This window comes from Lycorma delicatula, chromosome 9, assembly GCF_047948215.1.
Source record: "Lycorma delicatula isolate Av1 chromosome 9, ASM4794821v1, whole genome shotgun sequence".
Classification (NCBI taxonomy): Eukaryota; Metazoa; Arthropoda; class Insecta; order Hemiptera; family Fulgoridae; genus Lycorma; species Lycorma delicatula.
In genome coordinates, this window is record NC_134463.1 from 83,972,193 (window position 1) to 83,984,891 (window position 12,699).

At 30.2% G+C, this 12,699-nt stretch overlaps 1 protein-coding gene across 2 annotated transcripts in view; it reads left to right on the top strand.

Annotated features, from left to right (window-relative positions):
* Positions 1–12,699, top strand: part of LOC142329814 (protein scarlet-like) — a 104,472-nt gene that overhangs the window by 25,933 nt on the left and 65,840 nt on the right. Inside the window, exon 1 of one of the 2 annotated variants that reach the window (XM_075374660.1) lies at positions 10,709–10,846. The exons of the other annotated variant lie outside the window; for it this stretch is intronic. The gene's annotated coding sequence lies outside the window, so the exon portion shown is untranslated. Of the gene's footprint in view, positions 1–10,708; positions 10,847–12,699 lie in introns of those variants that run through there. 2 annotated transcript variants of the gene reach the window in all.

Here is a 12,699-nt window from a genome sequence, read left to right on the forward strand (position 1 = left end):
AACCAGTTAGGGGAGATATATCAAATGGAAGAACATGATGACCAACAAATTTTGAAGGTAATACTATAACTAATATGCCAATATCAGAGGATCCAGTAAATTATGATAAGCATCAAATAATATTAAAATTAGTTAAAAATAATCCAAAAAAGTTAAAATACAAAAATTATTTGAAAACACTGACAAGAATAAATGTAAAAATATCTGAAAAAAAATTTCGTTTATAATATAATTAATTTTGTTTATGAATATTTTTATGCCAAATGTAAAATATAGTTTGTACTTTGGAAATTATTTTTATGAAAGATTTACAAATGTTATAGCTGAATATTTTAAGAGTAGTCATCTACAATTGATTAAATGTAATAGTAAATTATTAGATATTGTTAATAATGATTAATCACAAGAAATCATAAAAAAAATTATCATATAGGAAAACCAGATCATCGTGGAATAGAAGAAACATATTAGCAGATAAAAGAAAATAGTATGCCCCGAATTTAAAGGTTCACAGAGAATTATATTAATAAATGCGATATATGATTAAACACAAAATATGAAAGGACCACCTTACAATTAAAATGAATTTAACTCCAACGCCTAATAAGCCACTATAAGTATTTCATATGGATAGTGTTTCAATTGAAAAATAAAAATTGTTTAACAATTATTGATTGTTTTTCAAAATATGCCCAAGTGTAATTAATTTCAGACCCATAAGCAACGGAAGTAGCAATCAAATTATTGAATTATTCTATTCACCATTAAGTTTCCGAAATAATTATTTCAGATAATGGTACTGAATTTAACAATACTGTAATTAAAGAATTAATGAAGTTACATAAAATAAAAATACATTTTACAAGCGCAGAGAATCTACATTCAAACGGAATATGTAGTGTTTCCACTACACACTAAACGAGCATATTAGAATATTTAATTACAGGGAAGAATTTGAAAATGAAAATATAGAAACTAAAGTAAAATACGCAGTAATCACATATAACAGTAGTATTCATTCGGTTAATAATCTGACCCCTTATGAAGTAGTGTATGGCCATATTAATCCCGGTTCATTTTAGAAATAGATTTGCAACAGCAAGTAATGAACGATTATATTAATACACATAAAGGAAAAGTTAGTAAATTATATGAACATGTAAGGGAAATAACGAAAAAAGGAAACAAACGAATAACAAAGGAACAAACGAAAAAGGGGAAAATTAGTAGGGAAGAATTACTAATAATTCCACAAGTAGGATATGTTAAATCGGTCCAGAAAAAAGTAAAACAAAAAATAAATTTAATAAGAAAACTATTACGGCGGTTAACGAAGAAAGGAAAACAGCGGAAATTGAAGGAAGATTTATGAAAAATAAAATTCATTTATCAAATATAAAACGTTCTGTAAAATTTAAGAAAATTCGATGAGAAAACCAATTTTACAATGTAAATACTAATCCCTACATAAATCCTGTTCCAGGTATGTGTATATGTCCTTAAATGAGATAAATCCCCATTGGTAGAAGCAAAAGCAGCAGAAATCAAAGATGATGTTACAATAAATTCTGTAATTGCACCAGTTAATTTAGGTATAACTAAGTTAGAAAATATTTATCATACTTTTGTGCGTTATGATTTAAATTAGTTGTTTAATAATGCATAAAACTTGAATAACATTTATTTAAATCTATTACATAACGTTAATAATAAAGAATTGTATGATATAAGTAGTTCGTTATAAAAAATAGTAGTAAATATAGAGATGTGAGTAATTGTATAAGATTTATTAATCATAATAAGTTAATAATAGAAAAGTTAGAAATGATATTGTTAAGTAATAATAATAATAATATGCGAGAAAAATGTGATTGGCTTCGGTTCAATTATATAAATGATTACAGGAAGTATGAATGCTAATGATGAGGTAATATTAAATAAAATAAAATATTAACAGAATGGTGTAATTGATCAAATCAATGATCAATATACTGTAAATGTAGATATTATGAGTGAATTCAATAAGACGATAAAGGTAACTGAAGATAATTTTAATGAGTTGAAAAATTGTTATTAATAAATAAAAATGTAAATGATTTTGTAGAATTAGAGAAATAAAAGATTTCTGAATCAAATAAATATGTGATATAATATTGTATTAAGCCTTGTACAAGATATAAAAAACAGACTAACATTTTTGAAGGTAGGAACGCTCACCCAAGTATTATATCCACAAAGGAATTATTTAGTGAAATATTGAAAATATCTAAATATTATCATAACAGATTATCATTAGAACTTAAACTAAGCAATATAAGAGAATTTGAAAATATATTAAAAGTTAATTGTAAGATCTGTAAAAATAATATAATATTAAGTACTTTCTTGAACTGCCAGTAGTAGAAGAAACGGGACGTAATATTTTCTTTTAATCTGCTGATACGTTTCTTCCATTCCACGATGATCTGACCTTGAGTCCGACCTCGATCAATCAAATACATTTTTTAATCTTAAAATATGCTCCTTTAAACAAGTAGAATACATAATAATATAATCTAAATGAATTAGGCAAGTTTCATTCTGTACTCCCCGCAACACATTATTAATAATTCTTTGAAGAAAATGTCGGTGGGGTATTTTTTAATCCAAAAAGCATTCTTTAAAATTCATAATCTCCTATCTCAGTTGAAATTGCAGTCTTTTCTCAAAAATTAATGTCTTGGTCCATTTGTACTTGATGAAACCCTGAGGCTGAATCTAACATCGTAAAAAATATTATGCCCCGCCTAATTTATCCAGAATATCTATTATGAAAAATTATCCATTATTTTATCATTTAAACCCCAGAAGTCTAGAAGAATTTATTCTAATCTATGTTTCTGTTTGCCTGAAGCATCAAGTTTCTTTGGTACTAACCAAATTGGTGAAGTCCAGGGTGAACGTGAAGGCTGAATAAATTTTTCTTTTAACATTTCATTAATATGACTTTCTATTTCTTTCATAAATGTTTCTGGGTACATACAATTGCGACTGTATACGGGTATTCTCATCTGCCGTCCTAATTTTATGTTTAATTTGATTGGTAAACGTTAAATCGTTTCCATCTACGTGAAAAATATCTGCATATTATTTTATTAAATTAATTATTTCTTCCGTTTCTTCATTATTCATATGATCGGTCCTAATTTTTTATAAATCTAATTGTTTTATTTGATTAATTAAATTAAAATTATTACTAATATTTTTCCTGATTTTCCTTATATTTTCTCTACATCTTATACCGATTTTTTTCCTTACCTTTATTTATAATATTATTATTTCTATTTTTATTACTGATATTTCTTTTACGTCTTGTAATTTCTAGCAACCTAGTATTACAATTATCTATCGTCATTTTAACTTCCTTCATCACTTTACTAATTAAATTAAAATTATTACTAGTTCCTATCATATTTTCCGGCAATATATTATTATATATAATATCATTTCTTTTTTTTTTCTAACATTTCTAATAGTATTTGCCAACGATTCAATATTATTTACTTTACTGCCATTTCTATTTCCATACTTTCTTTGTTATAATTATTAAGTTCACTATTAATATCTTCGTCAATAATATTGACAATATGAAATTATTGTTATTATTCCTACGTTTCTTCATCTTCCTCTTATTATTATTATTATTATTAACGAGTAACGCACTCGCACGTTCCTCGCATGGCAAGAGACCTGGGACCACGAGACCAGAGGACGATGGACCCTCTGGTCAGACCGTGGGCGGAGCGACGGCATGGAGAGTTGGAGTACTACGAGACCCAATTTTTATCGGGTCACGGGTACTTCTGCGCTTACCTCCATGTCATAGGGAAAGCGCCGTCCCCCGACTGCCTGTATTACCCCGGTGTACAGGACGACGCTGAGCACACCTTTTTCAAATGTGCTCGGTGGGCGGCAGATCGAGGGACACTAGAGGCGGATCTCGGAGCAATGAGTCCCCACAACGTGGTTGCGATGATGCTCCGTGACCTGACCGGCTGGGAAAGTGTAACCCCATTCGTCGGCAACATTCTCAGGGCCAAAAAGGTTGACCTGGATTGTCCTGAAAATTAGGTAGCACCTAATCAGGCTAGTATAGGAGGACTCGACCGGAAGTAATGTGTTAAACGGTTCCGGGTCGAGTCCTGGTAGAAAGGGGGGTGGTTTTAGTCGGTAGTCTGCTGATAGTGATTGGATAATACCATCAGCGGGAGCCCGATCCTCCGTGCATAAAAAAAAATTGTTATTGTTATTACTATTTTTCTTCTCGACACATTTATTGGTATTATCATTATTATACACTAGTACACATTTATAATCGTCCAATGTTTTTAAATATAGTCGCGTGTTACATAATATCTTTCTCTTTACAAGGATAAGATTTGTAATTGCACAGTAGGCTTCACTATCTTTGACATTGACAAAGATCTATGAAATTTCTAGGCCATCTTAGTTCCTATTATGTAATACTTCGTGACCGGTTTAAATATTATCCACAGGAAATTTAATATTACATTTCGTATGTGTTTTTATCTGATATAAATTTTTATTATTAACAGCTTTTGTTTCTGTTTCTACTTCATTTCTATTAAAATAACGTATTGGCATTACAATATTTTTATATGTGAATTTATTACTTTTTTAAATGTATATTAATTCTCATCTCTATTATCCGACCATAGCAATAAATCAAAATCTCTATGTAAGTTGAACAAATAATATTTATTCTTGTTATTCCCTAATATTGATATTAATGTACTAAATTGTTCCTTATAAGTGCCATGGCTGTAGTCACTTCAAATGGGACGTTGCCTAAATATTATTTATAATATTTATTTCCGATAATTTTTTTCACAAACGACATGGTACTTCCAGTATCAATTAAAATTCTAAACCTAGTGGTTGGATCTGTAATGTAGGGTAATTCATCTATTTCTGAGTGTAAATTCATTATTCCGAATAAGTTCCGAGGGTTACGTCTTCTAAAAAATTACCGTTATCAATCTTGTTATTTTTATAATAATTATTATTATTACTATACTTGTTAATATTATTGCTTCTTAGATTAATTCTACCCATCGGTTTAGTAATGTTATTGTAAGGTTCCTTTAATATTTAATTTCTGGGCATATTACTCGCCAGTTGATATAGTTTCGGGTGTTTACTCGGCGGTTCTACCGAATTCCTAGTATTTATACTCATTGTTACTTCCTGTGTTCGTTTAAATGATTGTCGTTGATCAGGATTTTGAAAGGAAGTTTTCTGATAATAATTGGACTGTGTGTGGTTATAAGGTTGTCTATTAAAAGGTGCTCTTTGGAAGCTTGGGGTTTTAGGAATATAATTTAGTAATAACTGGGGTATCTTGGGATCTGGTTTTTATAGGTATTCGGATTTCGGATCGGTGCAGCGTTTTTTTACAAATCGATTAGTATTATTATTAAAATTATACTTATTTATTTTAAATTGAAAATCATCGGTTAACATAACTAATGCTTCTTCTAAGGAATTAGGATTTTTGGTTCGTATTAGCGATCCTATCGCTTCATTTAAGCCTGTTAATAATACACTTAACGCAAACTTCGTTACATATTCAATTAAAACCTTTGCTATTACTACCTCTTTATCTGTAAAATATGCAATTTGCATGTTAATAACCTTTGTATACGTTCATAAAAATCCAAAGGAGTTTCATTTTTCTCTTGTTTTAATTCAGATAATTCTAAATTTAACGTAAAACAATCTCTTTTTTCGAGATAACCATTTAATATATATGATGATAACCTGACATCATTCCATTTATAACAAATAGATGCTATTACTAATTCTAATGGAGCTGATTTTATTTTATAAATAATCGTGGAAAACAAATATTCATTTTGAAAGTTGTCCGGCGTATAGGTGACATAAAATTTTCCTACTAATTTATCACATAAAGTAATGAAATGATTTGATATTAATGGATCACCTGTAAATTCAGGGAAATCGCCTGTAAATTCAGGGATCATATCCAAAAAACTCTTTTTCAATATCGGTACTGCCGTATTGAATATCATTAAATATTAATTATATTATACACACAGATATTCATTTTATAAAAATTACTGAAATATTTCTTATAAACTGTTTAAATGTTTTCCTTACTTACAGTATTACTGTAACATTATATACTTGGTGATCGGGTTGCCTTCGATAACTGGGTTACCTTCGTTGATTGGTCTGCCTTCGATTGATTAATGTCTTCGATTTGGACTCGGACGAATAATAATTTCTTACTCTTGTCGTCCGTTGCACCTCGTTGACGATTCGACGATCGAAGAAATTATATTCATTAACTTCTCGAGATGAATTTTATTTAGTCCTCTTCACTAACGATTGAAATCGAAAATGATATCAAAGGTTCTGATACAATTTAAATAGTTCTACCGACTGCGCTAGTTATGTCGAAACGCAACGATGATGTTTTTATAAAAAAAATATACATTTCATTTAAAAACACAATGTCCCATACAATATTCTTTGATATACAAATAAACACTAATTATACACTACAAATGTAAGTTATGCGTACATGCTAACATTATATAATAGGACGATATAGTATCGAACGAGTTCCTAGCTTAAGATAACTTTAACCTATGAGAGTCTGGCTTGATCTGAATAATTGTTCTCACAATTAAAATAAAGAAAGTAAAGGTTGCAACTGCATTACATTTCTTTCTCTCGGAGGCTTTTCTGGAGACCAGGCATAGGCTAATCACGTGACGTATGGAGTGCAATGCATCAGGATTTTACTGTAATATAACTAATATATATATATATATAAACGAGGTGAGACAATAAAGTAATGAGACTGATGTGAAAAAAAAGGTTGCTTACCGTTTTAGTCATGTTTAGTGTGTCTCCTTCAAAGTAGTTCCCCTCTGATTGCACACACTTATAGCTGCGCTTCTGCCATTGATAGTAACATTTCTGGAACTCATCTTCTGTAATATCCTCCAAGAACCTCGTCACTGCTTTTTGGACATCTTGTGTTGTTTGAAAATGGTGTCCCTTGACCGCCATTTTGACTCTTGGAAATAGAACAAATTGCACGGAGCGATATCTGGTGAATAAGGTGGCTGTGGTAGTACTGAAATTTGTTTTGAGGTTAAAAATTGCTGTACTGACAGAGCAGTATGAGATGGCGCATTATCGTGATGCAGAATCCAATTATCAGCAATGTTGGCACGGACACGAAGAACTCGTTTACGAAGTCTTTCTAAAATTTCTTTGTAGAAATTTTGGTTAACTGTTTGTCCAGGAGGCACAATTCCCTTGGAATCGAAGAAGCACACAAGTATGCATTTCACTTTTGACTTTGACATGCGAGCTTTTTTTGGTCTGGGTGATCCCTTTGAGCACCGTTGCGAACTTTGGCGTTTTGTCTGTGGATCGTATTGAAAAAACCAACCTTCATCACCAGTAATAACACGGCTCAACAAATCTGGATTGATTTCCGTTAGCTTTAACAGATCGGCTGCCACATTTTTCAGAGTTTCTCGCTGTTGTTGTGTGAGATTTTTGGGGACCATTTTTGCACAAATCTTTCTCGTACAAAGATCTTCAGTTAATATTAGACGAACCGTTTCTCGATTGATGTTGAGTTCGTCTGCAATCATTTTCACGGATAATCTTCGATCAGATCGTACGATTTCACGCACCCTGGTCAAGTTGACATCTGTCCGTGAGGTTGATATGGTCGTCCACTGCGGTCTTCATCTTCAACATTCGTTCTGCCTTCACTAAAAATTTTATACGGCCGAAAAACTTGAGCTCTTGACATAACCTCCTCTCCAAAAGCCTTCTGAAGCTTACCATAAGTTGTCGTCGCGTTTTCACCCGATTTAACGCAAAAAGAAATGGCATACCGTTGCGCAATATTTTGCGGTTTCATTTCTGTGACGAGAGACACAAACACGTGTTCACTTATTACAGCACAACTCACGACTGAGCAGTTGCATCAATGTGCCGCTTGGACTAGAAGTAGCCTATAGACCAAGGTCAAAGATGGTGTGCCTACGCAAGCTGCAGGGTTGCCACATCTTGCAAAGAAAAATCAGTCTCATTACTTTATTTTCGCGCCTCGTGTATATATATATATATATATATATATATATATATATATATATATATGTATATTTAAATATATAATCTTCCTTTGTTTTTTTCTTTTCCTGTCCTTCCATTTTCCTTCCTATCTCTAGATACGAAATCTACAACATGCAAAGGAAGTAAAACCTAAAAATATATTTTTTAAATTTACAATAAGGTATAAATTTATTAACATTAAAAAAAAAATGTATTTAATGAAAAATTTCCCGATTTTGGTGGTGGAGTGGTAGCCTCCCAGCTTTTCATCCGGGATCCCGAGTTCGAACCTCCCAATTTGGCACGACATTTTTTCCTGTAAAATTCCATTTCGTAGGACATTTAAGCGTACAAATTTTACGCTTCTCTAATGAATTAATTTATCAAGAAAAAGAAATAAAATAATCAAAAAATAGAATACTTAATTCTGGGAGCATTCTGAGAGACATGGGTTCATCTGTATTTAATACTAGTGGACCCGGCATTGCTTAACTATTGACAGAACGTTTACCACAGTTCAAACCTCACTACTACATAAATAAATCGTAAAAGTTAATAATACGTAAAACTTCTTTTACTAAATTTAATGTCGTTGTGTATATCAAGAGATATCGTCAATCGTCGTCTGTTTCAATATCGACTTCCTCAGACAGTTATTATGTGATTAAATTATATTATTAAATATTATATATGTAATAACATATAAACACTCCCGTGACAAATAATAATAAATTGTGGTATTTTCAGCGTAATTGGTTTAGTTTTTGAGTTATTAGGGCACCACAAACGCAAATTTTCTTTTATTTATATAGACAATAGAAGAAAAAAAAGAAAGATAGTAATAAACAATGATGTAAAATAATTTCAAACCTACATTTGGAAAAAGAGTAACGACTTTTTTTCATACCTCCTATAGCCGTTTCCTGTAATCATAATAATTTAAAATCTGGAACCAAAAAATATAAATATATTTCATTATATAATGATAACATTAAAATATTTTTACAATTTATAATCAATCTTATAAACAATAAGTTACTTATGAGGAAGAATGGTTTGCTTCATTTAGATTTGTTACATAAATGAATGAAAATATCAAAATTGAAAAAAAATGCAAATAGAATTTACGAATGGCTTAAAATCTTAAATTAGTGAAAATTTCCCAATTACTTAACTTATCAGCTTTCAGTGGAAATATAAATACCTCAATATAGAATTTAAAAAAAAAGATGACATCACAGTTGTAGGACTTTTCCGATGTCCCACAACTACAGTCAAATCCTACAACTACTAAAATACCGTCACACGGCTAAAGCTGCGTTCCGGAAAAGTTTTACAACTGTGGGATATTTCTGATTCACTTCTTACACACACAAGTTAATTAAAAATATTTATTATTTTATTTAAATATAATATTTTTTCGTTTACTTAATTCAATGATTACAACTAAAGCGCGTGCGCATACCGTATTTAATTCGCGCGGGTGTGGCGGTACTAGCGGCGACGGTCAGCACTAACTAAACTAATGTAATTTCACAACTTACATAGAAAAAAGTTCGCTTTTATAGATGATAGACTGGCGTACCCCGGAGTTTTAACCCACCAGGTACCGAGTGAACCGGGCGCGAGACCTAGCCAGACCTAGTTACTTTTTTACACTTTAAATATTACTGATTTATTTAATTCTACCGCTCACCTGTGATGTCACAACATAGCAGACGATTAAAACAACATTTTTTATGGTGGTTTGCGATTTTGCATAAATATTTTTGCAAATATTGTTATTTTTTAATTACAAATGCGCCTAAGAATAATATGACCTTAATTAGGCGAAATCTCGAGATACTGAGGGTAATCTTACTCTATAGCTTTACCCCGTTGACCTTTTTACGTTGAAAACTTAATGACATCAATGCCTCATATATAGAAGTAATTTGACCAACTTTGGTTAAAATCGATCCCGTAGTTTTGGAGATAAAAAGTGTTTTAGATACCAAACACCCGTACGTACGAATCATCTGGAAAATTTCCATCCGGTTTTTTAAGTTCCTTAGGTTTCAAAACGTCGAAATCCGGTGAAAATCGCATATGCCCAAACTGGACCGATTACAATTCTTTCACTTTAGAGCTTTTGCTCTGCTAAAGCGCTATCTAGGCGGGAAAGTAATAATAATAATAATTATTGATAAAAAATTTTTGTTTCTTATAAAAGTAATGGAAGTTCTAACTTTGAAAGAAAACTCATTATCATAATATGTGTATTGGGTGACCAGTTCTTTATAGCTTTCCGATTTTTTTCAGTTTACGTCTGTTTGATCGCGTTACGGTAAGTTTTAGGCCGAGGTAAACTGCATTTATAACTGCATTAAATCAAATTTAAGTATCTTTATATTTTTTCGTATAAAAATATAAAATGTTTTTAATACTAATATAATGCATTAATGGGCGGCGTCTGATGATATGGAGGGGAGTAGATATACTTAAGTAAGACAAATGAACAGCTTACGTGTTTTTCATGCAACATACTTCCTGGTGTTATAACTTCTTGGAAATTTATCGCGTAATTATTAAAACTTCGGAAGTCAAGCCGTAAATTATTGTATTATTTATTTTTTCATAATTATAAAAAAATGTATTAGAATAAATTTTTTCTAAATCTTTTAAACGAAGAAGACAACTGGTGAGTTTTTTTTTTAAATTTTAACTATTTTAATCCGTTAATATTCTAATAAAGTATACCTAAATTTCCATTAGACCGTTAATTTAAAAAAAATTAAATTTACTTTTCTCTGGAATTGTAGGTTATTTGTAATATATATTCTACGATTTCTTAACCACAAAAAACAACGATGTTGGTTCTCTTTTATAATGTTTTTACATTTCACCGCTTTTGAATTGAATTTCATCTTATTCTTCTTTTATGAATTTCTCCAATGATAATGTCGTATTTAAAAAAGATAATCTTCTTTTGCATGTGTATTATTAAATAAATTTAGATTTATTTTTTATGATATTAAATGACATATAAAATAAAATTTTAATTTATGTATAATGATTAGAGATATAATCTAAAATAAATTAATTTTGAATACGATAAAAACTTTTAAAAATTACATACATAGTTTATATTAAAAAAGATATTAAATACTAATATATTACTTATAAATAACCAATAGAAATTCTTTGGAGGGGTAGTTCAAAAGTGATATTATAAAAAGCAAAAGAAAATTATCATAAGTGGGAAAAAGGTTATATTTTTTATCTACATCCTTCAATTGTGATTTTTTTTCAATTATATTTATTACAAATCATTATTGAAACTTCTGAAGTTCAAAGATTAGATTCACCAAAATCATTAACTGAAAACGATCACAATTTTTTCATTCTAAATATAAACAATATTCGGAACTCAATATAACAAATTGTGTGGTTAACCCCCGATTTTGAAATTCCTTACTTTCTAGATCTAGAAAAAAAATGTTTCCCAATTTAAATTAATTAGACTACAAATTAAGTGTAAAAAATTATTAAAATTGTTTACATTGACTCTTTCTTTTAACGTACTAAAGTAAATAAGTAACACATAATTAAAGAGAACGATTTTCCCTCCATTTATTTATAACTTCGACATTATTCATATGCTGTTGTTAAAGATATGTTATAATATGAAAATTATCATTATTACCTACTGAAAAATTCTGAGTGAAAGTAATTCAAAGATTAAAACATAAATTACACAATCTGTAAAAATAATTCAAAATTAAAACAGAATTACACATTCAAATATGTGAATGTGAAAGGTTGAAGTAGGTTCTGTACGTCTGCAACTGCTTCGCGCGAGAGCCAGTCGACCTTAGCGAGTAATAGTATTAAAGTTAATCATTAAAGAGACAAAAATTATTTTTTTTACCTCATTATATTTAACCATGGCAACAGAAACATAATGAAGGAAAATGACTTTTTTTTATTTAATGAATATCTGTAAAATATTTCTCACAACGATGAGGATAACGAACACATCGGAGATCTAGGTTAGTCCTAAATAGACGATAAGGGCTCGCTTCTCTCGACCTGATTGGTTAATTTTGTTTAATACGTTCGCTGCGGTACGACGCATATATGTGCCGTAATAAATAAGGACTTGCTGTATGCTTGTCGTCATTTGCGCAGTTCCCGTACAGTTCTGAATGGTAAGTTATTTAACTTAATTCTTGTGCTGTACGGGCCTCTTTGTTGCCGTTTTGTACTTGACTGTGCGTTACGGCAAATAATGTGCCGTATGTGATGAACATTTTATTTCTATTTATAACTAAAATTATTTTTTAAAATGATTTTATAGTCTACGATACCTCTCAGAAGACATTTGAAGTAACTCTATTTTAAACATTTCTTTTATAGATATTCTTATTTAGCGTCTATTTGTAATAATTATTAGGGGTAATTTTGCTGGATTGTTCCGTGCCAACATCATTTCTTTTATTAAAATATGACAAATTCTCAAAAAAAATGTTTATTGTAATTTATAATGCTATA